General features: G+C 41.2%; 1 protein-coding gene and 1 non-coding gene across 9 annotated transcripts in view; one reads left to right on the top strand and one right to left on the bottom strand.

Annotated features, from left to right (window-relative positions):
- Positions 1–17,441, top strand: part of LMO7 (LIM domain 7) — a 249,815-nt gene that overhangs the window by 149,603 nt on the left and 82,771 nt on the right. The gene's annotated exons all lie outside the window — the stretch shown is intronic.
- LOC136309788 (small nucleolar RNA SNORA66) lies at positions 9,335–9,467 on the bottom strand. The gene has a single exon (XR_010726429.1). It is a non-coding gene; the product is annotated as a small nucleolar RNA SNORA66 (small nucleolar RNA).

Here is a 17,441-nt window from a genome sequence, read left to right as displayed (position 1 = left end):
GTTAGGGCTGGGCAGGAGAGGCTGAGTTTAGGGGTATTGCTTGCTCTCACCTGGAGACCTTTATCTTGTTGCTTATCAATTGCCTCCTTTGGATATTTAATGTTCATCAGGTATACATCCTGAATCCTGAGTGGGTAGAAGAGAAACAAGACCTACTCCTTTCCTGCCTTCGAAATGGGGAAGATGAAAAGCTTTCATGGGTTGTAATTGTTTGCTTTTGTGTCTGAAGCAGCATCGTAATGGTTTATAGTCACAACTCTAAGGAAATGCTGGAGTGATGAGTAGTTGCTAGGTGAGGCTCATTGCGGGAGAGTGCTGCCTGTCTCAGAAGTGTTCGTGCCGCCTCCACTCCGTCGGTTTTAGACACACTGGACGAAAAGCTAGCAGGCCCTGTTGGTATTTCACCTTAGATATACCTAAGCTAGGAGAGCCCAGCCAGGTTCTTTCATTTTGCTTCAGATACTTGAAATGAAAAGAGTCAGAAGAGTGACTTGCCTTATATGACCTTGGGCAAATAATGGAACTAGGATTTTATAGTGTCTTCCACTGTATTGTCAGAGACTTAAGCAGCCTTAAAACTTGGCTGATGTTCTTTCTAGTGCTATGTGACTGAAAGTGTCACAGCTATACCCCACCCGAATGGATCTGTGTATGTGATTGATGTTACCTCATTTGATACATGGCAAATATCTTTGCATTATGATTTAAATTTTTCCCCCCAGCTTGTGAGCTAAGTAATTTTAAATGGATGTACAATAGGCCTTCAAATCAAAGATCAGTGATTATAAGACCACCTAATTTTAGGAATGTTAAATGAACACATGTATGCCTCAGAACAGAAATATACTGCATGCATGGTCCTTCCACACGGGCTGGTTGAGAAATAACAATACAATATTTGGATTTTATTGACATATGCAATATGCCTTGATAGGTTTTATGACTGTCATGTGGATATTTATGAATGTTCAATTATATTTGTCATGATAATGGAACATTCCTATTGAAGGATAAAGATTGTAAAACTTTACTAATCTGAGTTGCTCAGGATCATAGCACCACACTTTGGACCATATAGCATTGACGTGGAACCTGTTTTTAAGGACAGAACTAGTAAATATATTTTATATAGAATAATTTTTTGTTTACCAGTTTTTGATTCTCTATTTTACTTAATATGGCTAAGCCTCACTAAGTCATGACTCTCTCCTCAAAACTTTCTTGGCTGGGAATATGTACTTATTAAAAAATATAAAATGGAATGTTATTTTTGTTACAGTTTAGGTCATTGCGTATTAAATTCCACACACAGATTTACTGATAATTTGAAATTGTGTTTGAAGCCCAAACTATAAGCAAAAAAATAAATTGTAGTCATGTTGCATAGTGTATTAAAGAATAAAAATTCAGTATGTTACCCAAAATTCCCTGCAATCAATGTAGCCATTGGAGGGTTTGAAACAGGTGGTAAGCACAGAGCATGAGTGTAACAATAAATAGCACAGTCTAATTCCAGTAAGATGAAACTCTTCTCTTGTTGCAGAAAAGAAGAGTGGGGATCAGATAGTGACTCAGAAAAGCAAAGTCCAAGAAATGACTCAAGCACAGAAACACTTCAAGAATTCCTTTTCCAAGACTTAAAATAGAGTGATCACTTCTCTTACCGAGTCATTAGAAATTATTTGTGGGTAGACTTAGACCATCAGTAATGGTTGTCCTTCATTAAGAGGAAACCAATTTATCAAACTTATGAGTGTGTTATTTTAGAGTACCAAAGACATATGAAACTAATAGTAGCCCAAGAATGGACATAGCAGAATACGAACAAGGACAATTCTCTTTTAAATAACTAGCAGGGTGGATTAGATGCAATAATAGAAAACACTTCTTTTAAGTCTATTAGATATGTAAAGGAAAAAAATACTGCTTTTGAGAGTGGAAGTGGAGGAGAGTAGAAAGAAAATAACATTTGAATGCTTTGCTTAATGCCTTGTGTAATATTATAACCACTTTATAAGACACTGTGGTTGCCTGAGTTTACAGATATGGAAACTGAGAGGCTCAGTGGCTTGCTCAAGGTCACATGCATAGTGCAAGTGGAAACCCTTATTGTGACCCCAAACCCAGTGTTCTTTTCATTATAAAATTTTGCTTCTAACTGTGTCCTAGTGAAGGATAACAAGATTGGACGAAGGAGCTCTTTAACATGTTAATGTGGATCTGTCAGACATGTGTTCCATGAAGTTGGCTGTGTAGGAGGTAAGCTCTGAAGATCCAGAGGCTTTTGTAATTTTTAGAAGCCATGGGTGAGAAAGTACCCAAACTTTGAGAGTTAGACAACTTTAAGCAGGTGTTTCTCAAACATCAGTGTACATATCAGACTTCTTGGGGTCAGGTTCAAATTCATTAGGTCTACGCAGGGCTGAGGTTTTCTATTTCCAGCAAGCTCCCCAGGACATGCCAGTGAGGACCACACTATGAGTAACAAGGGTTTCGGCAGTAAACAGTCATGATCACACCCTGGAGCGAGAATCTAACAAAGTACTGGAGAAGATGTAAGGCTTGAGTGTGGATCTAAAAGATGAATAGAATTTGGTTGAGAGGTGGCACACCTCTGCAAGAAGATTGGCACATCCAAAGACACAGAGGTGAGAAGGTCTAGTCACATTTTACAGAGCCTTCCAGATGTGATGAAGCAATGTGTAGAATGAGTAGTGAATAAGGTATCCACTTTTTTTTTAGTTAGTTTTTTTTTTTTTTTTTTTTTTTTTTACAGAGACAGAGTCAGAGAGAGGGATAGACAGGGACAGACAGACAGGAACAGAGAGATGAGAAACATCAATCATTATTTTTTCATTGCACATTGTGACACCTTACTTGTTCATTGATTGCTTTCTCATATGTGTCCTGACTGCGGGCCTTCAGCAGACTGAGTAACCCTTTGCTCGAGCCAGGCCTTAGATTCAAGCTGGTGAGCTTTGCTCAAACCAGATGAGCCCGCACTCAATCTGGTGACCTCGGGGTCTCGAACCTGGGTCCTCCGCATCCCAGTCTGACGCTCTATCCACTGCACCACTGCCTGGTCAGGCAAGGTATCCACTTTTGAGGGTGGCTGTTTTTGTGGGGAGGTGAAGCATAAGGCATGCATTTCTAGTTTTTTGTTTGGCAGCAGAATGACAGGTGAGTTGAGACCAGCTTGAGTGGTACCTTGAGAATCCTGGCCGGGAGTTTAAACATTATCTCTTAGGTAGTGGGATTATTACCAAAAGATTTTGAGCAGGAAGTTAAAATGTTGAAAGTAGAGATCTAGATAGATTGGGGTAGTGTGTAGTATATAGAATGGATTGAATGAGAATTAGCTTTGAGGCTGGAGAGATGTTAGGAACTTGTCACAGTTCTTGGGAGTTTGGATACGAATGCCAACTGCTGAAAGCAGTGAGAATGTGAATGGGGAGAAATGCCAAAGACGTTTGAAGGATGACAAGCTAGGGGTTGATTAGAGTGCAGGAGCAAGAAGACTCAGTTTTTGAACTTGAGCATCCACTAGCCCAAATGGAAAAGGCAGCTAGCTGATTGTGAGCAAGTTGGAAATGAGGTTTTAACACACTGGGTTGGACGGGACAGTAGAGCATCCAAATGCAAATGTGGAAGTTGTCAGTGTATTTACTCAGCAATTATGGCTGGATACTAGACTAGGAAGTCTTCTTTGTGTTGTGTAAAGGTGATAGGCATCTGTAGGGAAATGAAGCCCAGCTCAGAGAAAGGGAGAGTGGAGGGTGAAGTAGGTGGCTAAGGACTGTCCTCCACTCCCTCCCTCCAGTTGTCCATGTGAGCGTGCATCTGTTTCTGATTGCTCCATTCTGCGGGGGCTGCTTACTGTCTTGATAACCCTAGCTTGGAACATTGTCTTTCTGCCTTCTTTTAAAGTTGAAGTAGAATTTTGTTTTCTCTAGTGCTTTCTGGAAATGTAAGAACTGACTTCCTCTCCTCAGAACTACTGGAATAACTAGCAGTGGAAAGGTTACCCCTTCAAAGGAGATACCGTGGGCTTGTCCTCTGGACCCATCTGGATATTCCAATCAGCTTAGAGACTCTAATAGCACTGTATGTCCTAGCCTGGGGGCCTTTAAATCATAAATACCTTGGTGTGCTATCTACAACCCAGGCCACTATAGGCCATGCCCGACCCCACTCTTTTGCTATGTACATTCTCCTACAGCACGATTAGGAGTTGCTGTTTGCTTTTCTTTCTAGTTGTCATCTTTTTGTGTGTGTGTGTGTGTATTTTTCTGAAGCTGGAAACAGGGAGAGACAGTCAGACAGACTCCTGCATGCGCCCGACCGGGATCCACCCGGCACGCCCACCAGGGGCAACGCTCTGCCCACCAGGGGGCGATGCTCTGCCCCTCTGGGGCGTTGCTCTGTTGTGACCAGAGCCACTCTAGCGCCTGGGGCAGAGGCCAAGGAGCCATCCCCAGTGCCCGGGCCATCTTTGCTCCAATGGAGCCTTGGCTGCGGGAGGGGAAGAGAGAGACAGAGAGGAAGGAGAGGGGGAGGAGTGGAGAAGCAGATGGGCGCGTTTCCTGTGTGCCCTGGCCGGGAATTGAACCCGGGACTTCTGCACGCCAGGCTGACGCTCTACCACTGAGCCAGCCGGCCAGGGCTCTAGTTGTCATTTTTTAAGTCCAATTCTACATCTTTTGTAAACAACTATTCAGAGAAGAATACATCCAACCCCCCACAGAACAATTTCAGATGTATTGCTGTCTACAGCCATACCACCCTGAACGCGCCCGATCTAGTCAGACGTATTGCTTCAAAATTGCTACAATCAAATGTACTTATCTCCCTGATTTCCCACCACCCCATGCAAACCCTATGCCCAGTACCACTAAAAACAATGCTATGGACTCTGTAAAATGGCATATCTGTTTCAGCATGATACAGTTTTATAACCAAAAATTGCTTCCACTTCTACACATCAAGGTCGGGCAAATTACACTATTTTAGGGCTTGTGTATCAGTATGGATTTGACTCAATAAATGAATAAATAAATGGATAGATGAATGAAAATGTTTATCAAATATTTCTTCAGCTCCAGTGTGCCCAGCTCTGTTTGAGGCATTGGGAACTCAGTTTTGTGGTGAAAAGGGCAAAGTCTTACCATTTTTAGATGTATGTTCTAAAAGGGAGGACAGTAATGAACATTTAATATAAGGTGAGGACAGTGGCACAATAACACAGGGGTGGAGAGAACATGTCAGGGAGGTTCTTTGTATATTTTTAAAGCATATGTTTAGATAAAATTCTATGTTTAATAAATTTTAAAGGCACTAATAAACCTAGCTATTGGGATTAATGTTATATTCTTTTTTTTTTTTTTTTTTTTTTGTATTTTCTGAAGCTGGAAACGGGGAGAGACAGTCAGACAGACTCCCGCATGCGCCCGACCGGGATCCACCCGGCACGCCCACCAGGGGCGACGCTCTGCCCACCAGGGGGCGACGCTCTGCCCCTCCGGGGCGTCTCTCTGTCACGACCAGAGCCACTCTAGCGCCTGGGGCAGAGGCCAAGGAGCCATCCCTAGCACCCGGACCATCTTTGCTCCAATGGAGCCTCGGCTGTGGGAGGGGAAGAGAGAGACAGAGAGGAAGAAGAGGGGGAGGAGTGGAGAAGCAGATGGGCGCGTTTCCTGTGTGCCCTGGCCGGGAATCGAACCCGGGACTTCTGCACGCCAGGCCGACGCTCTACCATTGAGCCAACCGGCCAGGGCCGTATTCTTTTAATTATAAAAGTTTTAATTATTATTATTTTTTAATTATTTTTTATTTATTCATTTTAGAGAAGAGAGACTGAGAGAGAAAGAGAGAAGGGGGGAGGAACAGGAAGCATCAACTCCCATATGTACCTTGACCAGGCAAGCCCAGGGTTTTGAACTGGCGACCTCAGCGTTCCAGGTTGACGCTTAATCCACTGCGCCACCAGAGGTCAGGCGAATTATAAAAGTTTTGATAAACTATCTTTTGAAAAAATTCCATTGACTTGAAACTTTAGTGTACTACTAACAAGAGTCAGAAAGAAGGCACATTAACTTCTAAAGGTTGGGTTACATATGTGGGTGTACGCACGGGGCTTTCCCTCCTCTGCACCTGTACCCCCATCTGGAAGGCTGCTGCTGGCAGGGATTACCTTTGCATTTAGATTTTACTCTCACAAATGAATTCAGGGTTCAGTTTTTATTTTCCTCTTAAGGTTTTGATATAGTTTGAATTCAAAGATGCTTGCTTTGATAAGATGGTTAAATGCTTATGGTATTTTGATTCTTGATTTTCATAAAGAGATTAAAGATTTTGTCTATTGCTCTTCTCAAATCTTGTGTGCACACTTGAACTGTGCACTCTCACTCATGACCCATCATGGCTCCCACTTACTCACCACGGCGAGTACAAAAACACTTCAGACTTTTCTGGAATTCTGCTGTCTAATTACTTGTTGCTTATTTGCATTTTATGTCCCTATTACACAAGCTTTGTCAACCAGTTAGGCCAGCTTTTGCCTCCTCTAGACAGCCATTTTTGCAGGCCAAGCTACCTCTTGCCTCATTCAGGAAGCCATTCTTTGCTGGGACAGGAAGTCAGATGCCTGGTTACAAGCCCCAGTCAGCTAATATTGACCATCTGGTTTTGGCCAGTTTTCTTATTCTCTCTGTCCTTCTATTTCTTACCTGTAAAATCGAACCACACTAGGACCTATTGCATAAGAACAATTTTGAGGATTAAATGAGCTATTACAAGTAAAAGGCTTAGATGACTGATAGCAAATATTCTGTAAATATTAGCTATTTTATTAACTTATTGATATATTTTTTTTTTTTTTCTGAAGCTGGAAACAGGGAGAGACAGTCAGACAGACTCCCGCATGCGCCCGACCGGGATCCACCCGGCACGCCCACCAGGGGCGATGCTCTGCCCACCAGGGAGCGATGCTCTGCCCATCCTGGGCGTCGCCATGTTGCGACCAGAGCCACTCTAGCGCCTGAGGCAGAGGTCACAGAGCCATCCCCAGCGCCCGGGCCATCTTTGCTCCAATGGAGCCTTGGCTGCGGGAGGGGAAGAGAGAGACAGGGAGGAAAGCGCGGCGGAGGGGTGGAGAAGCAAATGGGCGCTTCTCCTGTGTGCCCTGGCCGGGAATCGAACCCGGGTCCTCCGCACGCTAGGCCGACGCTCTACCGCTGAGCCAACCGGCCAGGGCCTAACTTATTGATATTTTTATGATAACATTTCAGACTACTGTGTGTCCTCTAAATTTCATGGTATATACAATCTTCATGACAACTTCTTATTTCCCACTTCATTTTTTCAAATTTATGGTAGATTTAAAGTTCTAACTCTTAGTATATTAAGAGCTAGATTGAGTTGTAAAAATACTTGGTGAATGATGATCAAGTGAGAGCATGAACACTATGAAGGGAGCAAAGAACACTTAGGGATGGCTCTGTCCACTTGCATGAAATATGAGAGGACGGGATGGACCCAAAATGCTGAGAGAAAGTCCCACTGAGCTGCTGCTCTTCTTTCTTGCTTGCTCTCATACATATGGATTAATTTACGGATTTTCTCATGGTAATTTTTTTAATTGTGGTACTAACAGGAGATCTGCTCTATTGCCAAATTCTTAGTGCACTATACAGTTTTAACTATAGGCATGATGTTGTACTAGCAGATCTCTAGAACTTACTCTTCTTTTATAACAAACTGTGTACCTACTGAATAGCAACTCCCCATTCTGCCCCCCACCCAGTTGCTGGCAACCCCCATTCTACGGTCAGTTTCTATGAGTTGGACTATTTGTAGGTGCCTCATTTACATAAAATTGTGCAGTATTTGTCTTTCTGTGACTGGTGTATTTCACTTAGTACAATGTCCTCCAGGTTCATCCATATTATTGCGTATGGTAGGATTTCTACTTCTGGGTACATGTCCAAAAGAATTGAAAGCAGGCTAAGAGCTCTCTGCACTCCCATGTTCTTTCAGTATATTCACAATAGCCAAGACAGGGAAACAGTCTGAATGTCTATTGCTGGATAAATGGACAAAGAAAAATGTGGTGTGTTTGTGTGTGTGTATGTGTGTATATGTATACACACACATACAATGAAGTATTACTCAGTGACACGCTAACTTTAATTCTGTATGTTTGTCAGTTCCAATCCTTAGTATTTGACTCCCTTATTAATGAATATCTTAATAAGATGCAGGTACACAAAATAGTTATGGAGATGTAAAAGCATAGGAAATATATAATAACTATATATGGTGCCAGATGGGTCCTGGAAATATTCGGGGTAATACTTTGTAAAGTATATGATTGTCTAGCCACTTTGCTGTACACTGGAAGATAATAAAAAGTAATATTGAATGTGAACTGTAATTGAAAAATAAAAAAGGTGCAGCTAGAAATGACTTTTGGAGAAAAAAAAAAGAAAAAAAATGACTATGTAGTTAAAAATGTGGCCGAATCTTAAAGTATTGTCCTGGTGACTTTGTTAAATGATCTAAGCAATATGATTTTATCCTTAGGAGAATAAGGTGGAAAGAAAAATAAAGGATTTGTCCATATGGGGAGAGAGAAAGGAGAGAAAAAGAAGTGTATGTGGAGGAAGGAGAGGTGTGGCCAAGGAACTGGTGACTTCCTTTCTCAGGAGAGACTGGTGTGATCCAAGCGACATTCCTGTAGACTGAGTCTAGGAAACATAATAATAGGGCAGGAAGAACCTCTAAATGCCGTTACCCTTATAGGTGAAGAGGATGTGTTTTTTTTCTTTTGTTTATTGATATTTAGAGTAAATGAAAAGTATATACCAATTAAATCTAAATCTTAAGAAGTGGAAGGCTGTACACTTAGGGATAACTGATGGTCTCTCCATAAATTCAGACTATTTTGATTACTATAACAATGATAGACATAAAATAATGTACATAAATAATATTCAATAGTGTACTTATAATGAAAAAGATGAAAGCAAGAAATGTTTGTTTCTGTATTCTAAATATAAAGTATACTTAAATGTATAGTTCACTAATAAGTTATTCTAATTTATTAGGAATAATTCTTTTTATTATTTTATTAAAGACTTTGAGTAATTTGTCTCTTTAGTAACAGCTGTATTAAAGAAAACTTTAGAAGTAGGAGGGCCATTATCTTACCAAGAAGTTGGTAATAAATGTAGTAAATTATCTATTAAGGGTCCAAAGTCTTAATGAAATTTGTTCATAAAAGAATGAGAATTATGAAATTGGGAAGAACTTGTCGTAGATAAACTTTTTTTTTTTACACTGTCCTAGGATAGAATGGACCACCTCAGCAGCTTCTGAGGCTAATACATTGCTATCACCACAATCACTTTAGCAAACGTGGTTCCCCTCACTTCTGCAACATCATGCAGAGTTAGTGATCGAGTTTGCACTTAGATAAACTTTTGAACTTCCAAATAGTCATCCCCCCCAATACATTGTTCATGATTCTCTTTTTTCTTCCTCAATCTTAAGTAAATAATTTGTCAATCTGGTGTTTGATCATTTCCTTGTATTCTATTGAAACTTTAAGGAGAAACTTGGAGTTACATCATTTGAAACCTTTTTTTTTTTTAAAGTGAGGAGGGGAGATAGTGAGGCAGACTCCCGTATGCATCTGAGACAGGGATCTACCCGGCAACCCCCTCTGGAGCTGATGCTATTTTTAGTGCCAGAGGCTGATGGGGGGGCGCACGGGGGGGCAGTCGACAGCACACTGAAACCAATTGAGCCACTGGCTGAGGTGAGGGAAGGAGGGAAAGCGGGGGGAGGAGGGGGCGAAGCAGTTGGTTGCTTCTCCTGTGTGCCCTGATTGGGAATCAAACCCAGACATCCATAAGGCCAGGGCCTTATTTTTCCAAATTATATCTGAGAATTGTTTTTAGGGAATGATTTTGGTAACTTACTATTTTTCCACTACCACTTAAATATGATTTAAAACTTTTTAAAAATTTCTTAAAACTCGGCCCTGGCCAGTTTGCTCAGTGGTAGAGCATTGGCCTGGTGTGCAGAAGCCCCGGGTTCGATTCCCGGCCAGGGCATACAGGAGAAGCGCCCATCTGCTTCTCCACCCCTCCTCCTCTCCTTCCTCTCTGTCTCTCTCTTCCCCTCCCGCAGCCAAGGCTCCATTGGAGCAAAGATGGCCCGGGCACTGGGGATGGCTCCTTGGTCTCTGCCCCAGGCGCTAGAGTGGCTCTGGTCGCAACAGAGCAACGCCCCGGAGGGGCAGAGCGTCGCCACCTGGTGGGTGTGCCGGGTGGATCCCGGTCGGGCGCATGCGGGAGTCTGTCTGACTGTCTCTCCCCGTTTCCGGCTTCAGAAAAATACAGGAAAAATAAATAAATAAAAAAAAATTTCTTAAAACTCTTTAAGATAGACATAGAGATGTGAAGAGATAAATATTGTGTTCAAAATGGTCAGTCTTCAACTCTGGAGCATATTATTCCACAATTATAATCAAAGTATACATGTGAACATCTGTTTATTTATATATTAGTTCAGAGTGCCTAGTCGTGTCATACAGCTGATGTACTCACAGCTTTATTGAAACTTACCAGAGAGGCTCTCTGGGGAGACTCACAAAACAGTTGCCTTTCATATCTTAAAATTATAGTGGGAATATTTAATTTGAGAAATATACTTTTAGGGAATATTCCTTTATAAGATGTAAAATCAGAACATCTGAGCTGGAAGATACTAACAGGCATCTCATCGAAAGCAGTCCTTTCACATAAGAGGAGAAAGTCGTCCAGCAGAGTGAGGGCGGCTCTTGCAAGACCACCTGTGAGCTAAGACAGGTGTCCTGATTTCAGGACACCTCCTGGTCTGGCTGTAGTTTCTTCTACTGTTTCTTGCTGCCAGTTTGACCAGAGCAGCAAAAGATGTGAAGGAGATTAGTACTTCGTTTTACCAGATTTAACTTCATTTGTTATTTTAGTGAGTGATGTCTATAGTATAGGTACTCTATCTACATTTTAATTCATTATTCTATTTCAGATTTAGTAACTTGGATAAATCAAGGTCTAGGTTTAAATTTGAAAAGCAACTGCTTAAATTAGACCAGAATATGTTCGCATTTTTTCACATTTTAGAATATCAAGAAGTTTACCAATGGTAACTTGTCTGTGTGGCCAGTGTACTTGTTTGGGATTTTTAAAAATCCATGTTTTGTACCTAATTTCAACAAGTTGGTCTGTGTTAATGTTTGTTAGTGGTGCCTTACAACTCTGTTTATACACAACTTTTTATGGAAGCAATTTTGGATTATAATTTTGTGATTGGAATTTTTTAATAAACTGGCTTTAGATTCATGGTCACTTAATCTTTCACCACATTCAGATGAATTAGTGCAATGTTACTTAATTCAGACCTTCTTTTTAACTGGAGCAAACAAATTAGAGATTAAGTCATTCAAAAATGTTTCGGCTTGACTTCTCATCAGTTACCCTTTTTCAGAGACTTAAAACAGGAATGCATGATATTATGAGGGAATTATAAGGTGACTGCAACAAAATTAACTTACTTTAATGTATTGAACAGCATTGCTTTAAAGCTGGCAGTGGTTGACTTTTCAGAAAATTTAGAGAAGAAATCACTTTTGTGCTATGGGGACTTTGTGCATGTTTGTTTTTGTTTAGGTATTCTTGTCTGGCTGCCCTGCAGTGTTGCAGCTTAAGCAGTGTTAGGTAATGAACTCAGTGACGTTCCCTGGCCTTTAGATCCCTGGACTGAGACATCCTAAGAGCAAACTCGGTGTGCAGTGACAGCAGCAGGCTGAGCACATGTGTGTGTGGCGCTTTCTTAAGCACACCGAAGCACAATGAAGCACATTGAGGTTTTTTTAGTCAACACTTGAAAATCATTGGCACTAGTTTCAGGCTTTTCACTTGAGTTTCTTTGTGTTTTCATTATTTGTTTTAAATCCTAATTGGCCAAGGCTGGAGGAGGAATTATGTTTCAGTTTAACTTCCCTTTTCAAAGTAGTTAAACTAGTTGAAGCTGTAGTTTTACTTAAGATGTACTTTTCACTTTGGTATATTTCAGTAGCTCTCAATCATTAGCATGCATCAGAATCATGGGGAGGGGGTTCACCGAGACGTTATTATGTAAGGTGACCAATCGTCCTCCTTTAGGGAGGACAGTCCTTCTTTTATAAGTTCTGTCTTCCCTTGAAAAGTGTCCTCTTACATGTCCTCCTTTTTGATATTGGAAGACTAAGCTGTAAATGTCCGTATTCGATCGATGCAGAGTCAATCCATTGTGTGTGATGTGACGTATTTTTATCTAAATGAGTACTTTTTTCTTACAATTATTTTTAAAAATTAATAGGCATATAAGCATAATTACAATATAAAATATTACAAATATTTTATTATGTATTTATATTATAGTATATTATTGCAATGAATAAAATGTTTATTTACAATACTGTTTTCTTCAATTTATTTTTGTCCTCCCTTTCATTGTAAAAAACGTTGGTCACCGCCTGACCTGTGGTGGTGCAGTGGATAAAGCGTCAACCTGGAAATGCTGAGGTCGCCGGTTCGAAACCCTGGGCTTGCCTGGTCAAGGCACATATGGGAGTTGATGCTTCCAGCTCCTCCCCACCTTCTCTCTCTGTCTCCCTCTCTGCCTCCCTCTCTGTCTCTCTCTCTCCCTTTCTCTCTCCTCTCTAAAATGAATAAATAAAATTAAAAAAAAAGTTGGTCACCTTATATTATGGGAGCCCTGACTGCAGAGTTGCTGATTCAGTGGATATGGAGTAGAGCCTGAGAATTTTTTTTTTTTAATTGTTATTTTTTTTTTAAATTTTTTATTTATTCATTTTAGAAAGGAGGGGGGGAGAGAGAGAGAGAGAGACAGACAGACAAACAGACAGAGAAGGGGGGAGGAGCTGGAAGCATCAACTCCCATATGTGCCTTGACCAAGCAGGCCCAGGGTTTCGAACCGGCGACATCAGCATTTCCAGGTTGACGCTTTATCCACTGTGCCACCACAGGTCAGGCAGCCTGAGAATTTTCATTTCGAACAAGTTCTATCTAAGATACTGTAGGTGCTGCTGATCTGGGCACCGTGGTTTGAGAACTTCTGTTCTAGTTAGGGATAAACCAATGGGAACTATTCAGAGAGAAATTTATCCTAAGGATATTTTTACTTTAGCTTATATAGATATTTAACAAAACCTCCAGTTTATGAAATATGTTTGAGAAAATAAAATGGGATTAATCCTCAAAGTTCCTTTGGAGGTGGTGAGGCATCATCAATGGATATGTGTGGATGAATAATGTATGGCTTCACATTTTTTGGAGTTACTGTGTCCGAAGTGATGGTGTTCCAGCTACATGCTATTGTTCCATGGGAGTTTCCTGGAAATTGACAGTTAAGAATTAAATGTGTGACAGATTCTAGGCATTTTAGGTATAAGGAATGGCATATTTAGCCCTGAAGTGAGCGTAGAGAGGCCCTATTGTATTAGATTTGCTTGACTGAAGTCAGAATAGGATGAGATGCAATAGGAAATGACTGAAAGATGGAAATGGGGGGATATAACCAAAGTTAAATTCAAGGTTAAAGCCTGGGGAGCCCTATAGTTTAATGGTGATGAAAGGGAGCAAATGACAAGGTCAAAATGGCTCCTTAAAAATGATCCTGGATGCTTAATATAGATGTTTTGAGAGGAGGAGCTAAAGATTAATCTTCCAAGTAATATTTTAGTGCCTGTGTTTTAAGTCCTGGCCGGAGATAAACACATTCTATCTCTGAATGTGTCAAGTTCACAATCTAGGGGGAAAGACTGGAGAGAAACTCATGATACATTATAACATAATGGGATACTTTAAAGCCATCCAGTGCTGATGCACCCATGAGCTCATGAGAGAGGCCTCTGGGAGAAGGTAGGAGGGCTTCAGGGACCGTAAGCCTAATCTCAAAGCATGAAGTAGCTCAAAAGAGGGAGAGAAGAGTCGGGAGCCAGGTGGGAAGAGAAAACCTCCTGTGTGTCCTGTGGGGATATGGGAGGGCAGGGCTGTTGATAGAATTCTGGGGATGCTTCATGAAAGACTTGTGGGTTTGTGAGGGGGCAGGGCAAGACCTGAGGCGACTAACCGTGGCCAGGTCATGAATGTGAGAGCTGCACTGTGGACTTGACTCAAGGGGAGTAAGTGCCATAGAAGCAACGGTTTTAAGGGAGACGGTGTGGGGAGGGTTCCATCTGATGAAGGGTTTTGAGGCATTTAAGCCCACCTGTCTCTCAGACTTTGAGGGAGGAGGAGGAGGAGGAGAGGAAAAACTAAAGAAAAGAAATGAATTACCTCTGAGAAAAAGAGAGGACTTCAAGACATATTTAGGAGTTAGGATTGATAGGATTTGGTTGGTGGCAAGTGAGAGTTTGAGGGAGAGGACTTGTTTTGGCTTATAGCTTTCTGGCCTTGAGACCTGGGGCCCTTCACCAGGGTGGAGCACATGCAAGGACAAACAGGCTCGGGGACTGGATGATGCCTGCATTTAGGAACTTACTACATTTTAAATTTTGATCTGGGATAATGATAGTGGGAATGTAGAGGGCCTACCTGGCCGGTTGACTTAGTGCTAGAGTGTCGGCTCAGCGTGTAGATGTCCCGGGTTCTGTTCCCAGTCAGGGCACACAGGAGAAGCAACCATCTGCTTCTCCACCCATCCCCTCCCATCTCCTGCAGTCATGGCTTGACTGGTTTGAGCGCACTGGCGCTGGGTGCTGAGGATGGTTCCTTGGAAGCTCTGCCTCAGGTACTAAAAATAGTTCAGTTGTGAGCATGGCCTGAGCCAGGATTGCCAGGTGGATCCCAGTGGAGGTGCTGGTGGGAGTCTGTCTCTGTCTCCCCTTCTCTCACTTGGAAAGAAATGGAAAAACAAAACGCCTATCTGAGAAAAGTTGTCTGGGAAATATTAGTTGAATTTGGTTTGTAAATATGGTGAAGGGGAGAGAGTGGGAAAAAAACCCACCTCATTAGGTACATTAATCTCAGAAATTTCAAAAAGGTATTCACAGATAAAATTGAAAAATGAAAATTGATAGCAGTAAATATAAGCTATTCTGAAGGATATCTGGATTGAATGTATGTTAAACTTTAAAATTAATAAGTGGGTTTATATATATTAATTTGAATTTGGAAGCCAATTATGTTATTCCTTTGAAGCATGTCCATTTTTTTCCTCAAAGGTTTATATAGGGTGATTGGTGATGCTTTGTGTAATGCCAGTGGCCGAGGCCAGGCAGGTCCACATTGGATTTGGGCAGATGGTAGAGAAATTGTGGAGCCAGAAAGCGTTGGGCCATTCTATTTAATAGATCTTGCAATGGTGGATGAGCACTCAGGCAGGGGAAACTGCCTTTCAGTCAGATGAACAGCAAAATGGCCCCTCCCAGTGGCAGGCAGGCAATCCACGCATCTGCAGTCCCCTTGAGCGCAAGCACCCACAGCCTTATACAGGCCCTGCACATGTGGTGCCGTTGTGCACCCACGCATCAATCAGGTAGAGTGCTTACAGTCAGGACCAGTGAGCAAGTCTAACACAGCTGCCCCACACTTTGATCACATTCTGAAATATCCAGTCTTATATGGAAGGCTAAGTAGGTAGTAGTAAACCTATCAAAGGTAGTATATGTAAGTGGAAATTTAAATAATGCATTGTATAAAATATATAAATAAATAAGTAAATAAATAATGCATTGGGTTGACTTTCTAATGAAAACAGATAACTTTATACAAATTGTAAAATGATTAGTCAATATTTGTTTTTAATTTTTTATCTTTCTTAGATAATTAGCCAATTTCTCAGACTTTGTTTATCTCTACTCATGAGATAGATTGGCTTTGGTTTTATTAGTCCTGAGAGGTTTGGAAAATGTATTCACAAAGAAAGAAAAAATATCCATTATTTCATTTCTTTTTCTAGTGTCATTTGTACTGCAGTTCTGTATGGGAAAGGTGTATTTCTTGTGGATCTTTTTTTTTAACTTACTGGATTTATAAAAACCTCTGAGTTAAATAGTTTCATATGAGAATTTAGTGACAAATTTCAGTTTTGCATTGAGTTTCAATGACACTAATTAGATGCAGGTGGCACTGTTGGCAGTGGTTAGTATGGATGAAGGTCAAAATGGAGAATAAGCAGTAGGTGTGCTTTTTCAGCCAAACACTCATAGTGCTATGAGTCAGCTTTGAAGTGACATTGACATTGGCTTAAATTACAACTATATAGTCACTTATAGTTTGCACTGGGTGTGGGGGACAGCCTGTAAGCAGGCAGGGTCATTATAGCCTAAGGCTTAGTTTTAAGACTAAGCCTTTCCCACCCTAAGTGACTCTGTATCAGAGACTTCCTTGTTTGTATATTGGATTAAAGGTTTTGATTTCTACACTATAAAATGGGGCAGACCCGGGAGTTTGCTCTCTCTCTTGGTTGCTGAGATTAGCATTAGAGAGCAGAGCAGAGAAAGGCCACGTGGAGGAGAGGAGAAGCAGCCAAGATGGCAGAATGTTGAGGGAGAAGCCAGTTTGTGCAGAGAGGAGATGGGGAACAGAGATAAATAAGGCTGGTGAGGTAGAAACCTTTGATTCTAGGAAACTCGGATTAGTCAGTGGCTTTGGGAGCCCTGAATGGAAAGGGAAGTGTTTTCCCATTGTGTGTATTTCTTGCCCGCCGGGTGCAAACTAGGATTAAAGGTAATGGCCCACCAGTTCTTGGCTCCGTTGTTTCATTACCATCTGTCTATATCAAATGCAAACCTGCATGGGCCAGGCGGCTGTGATGGTGCCCTTGGATACTGGCTTTACAATTTCATTAAGTTTTGGTATCACATCTATAAAATGGAGACACTGCTAACTATAGAGGTATATCAGAAATAAAGTTAAACTTCATGTGAAATTTGTTTTGCAATGCTGAGATAGAATTTCTATTGGTTTCTTGTTGCCACTGTAACAAATTTGTTGTAAGTGACTAAAATCACGAATTTATTGTCCTACAGTTCTGGAGGTCACATGTCTAAAATGAATCTTAACGGATTAAAATCAAGGTGTCAACTCAACAACAAACAAACAAACAATCCCATAAAAAAATGGGAAGAGGATATGAACAGACACTTCTCCCAGGAAGAAATACAAATGGCCAACAGATATATGAAAAGATGCTCATCTTCTTTAGCTATTAGAGAAATGCAAATCAAAACAGCAATGAGATACCACCTCACACCTGTTCGATTAGCTATTATTAGCAAGACAGGTAATAGCAAATGTTGGAGAGGCTGTGGAGAAAAAGGAACCCTCATACACTGTTGGGTGGGAATGTAAAGTAGTACAACCATTATGGAAGAAAGTATGGTGGTTCC

Source organism: Saccopteryx bilineata, chromosome 6 (genome assembly GCF_036850765.1).
Source record: "Saccopteryx bilineata isolate mSacBil1 chromosome 6, mSacBil1_pri_phased_curated, whole genome shotgun sequence".
In the NCBI taxonomy this organism is placed as follows: domain Eukaryota; kingdom Metazoa; phylum Chordata; class Mammalia; order Chiroptera; family Emballonuridae; genus Saccopteryx; species Saccopteryx bilineata.
Note: the sequence above shows the minus strand (reverse complement) of the source record. Positions and strands in the feature narration are given on the sequence as shown.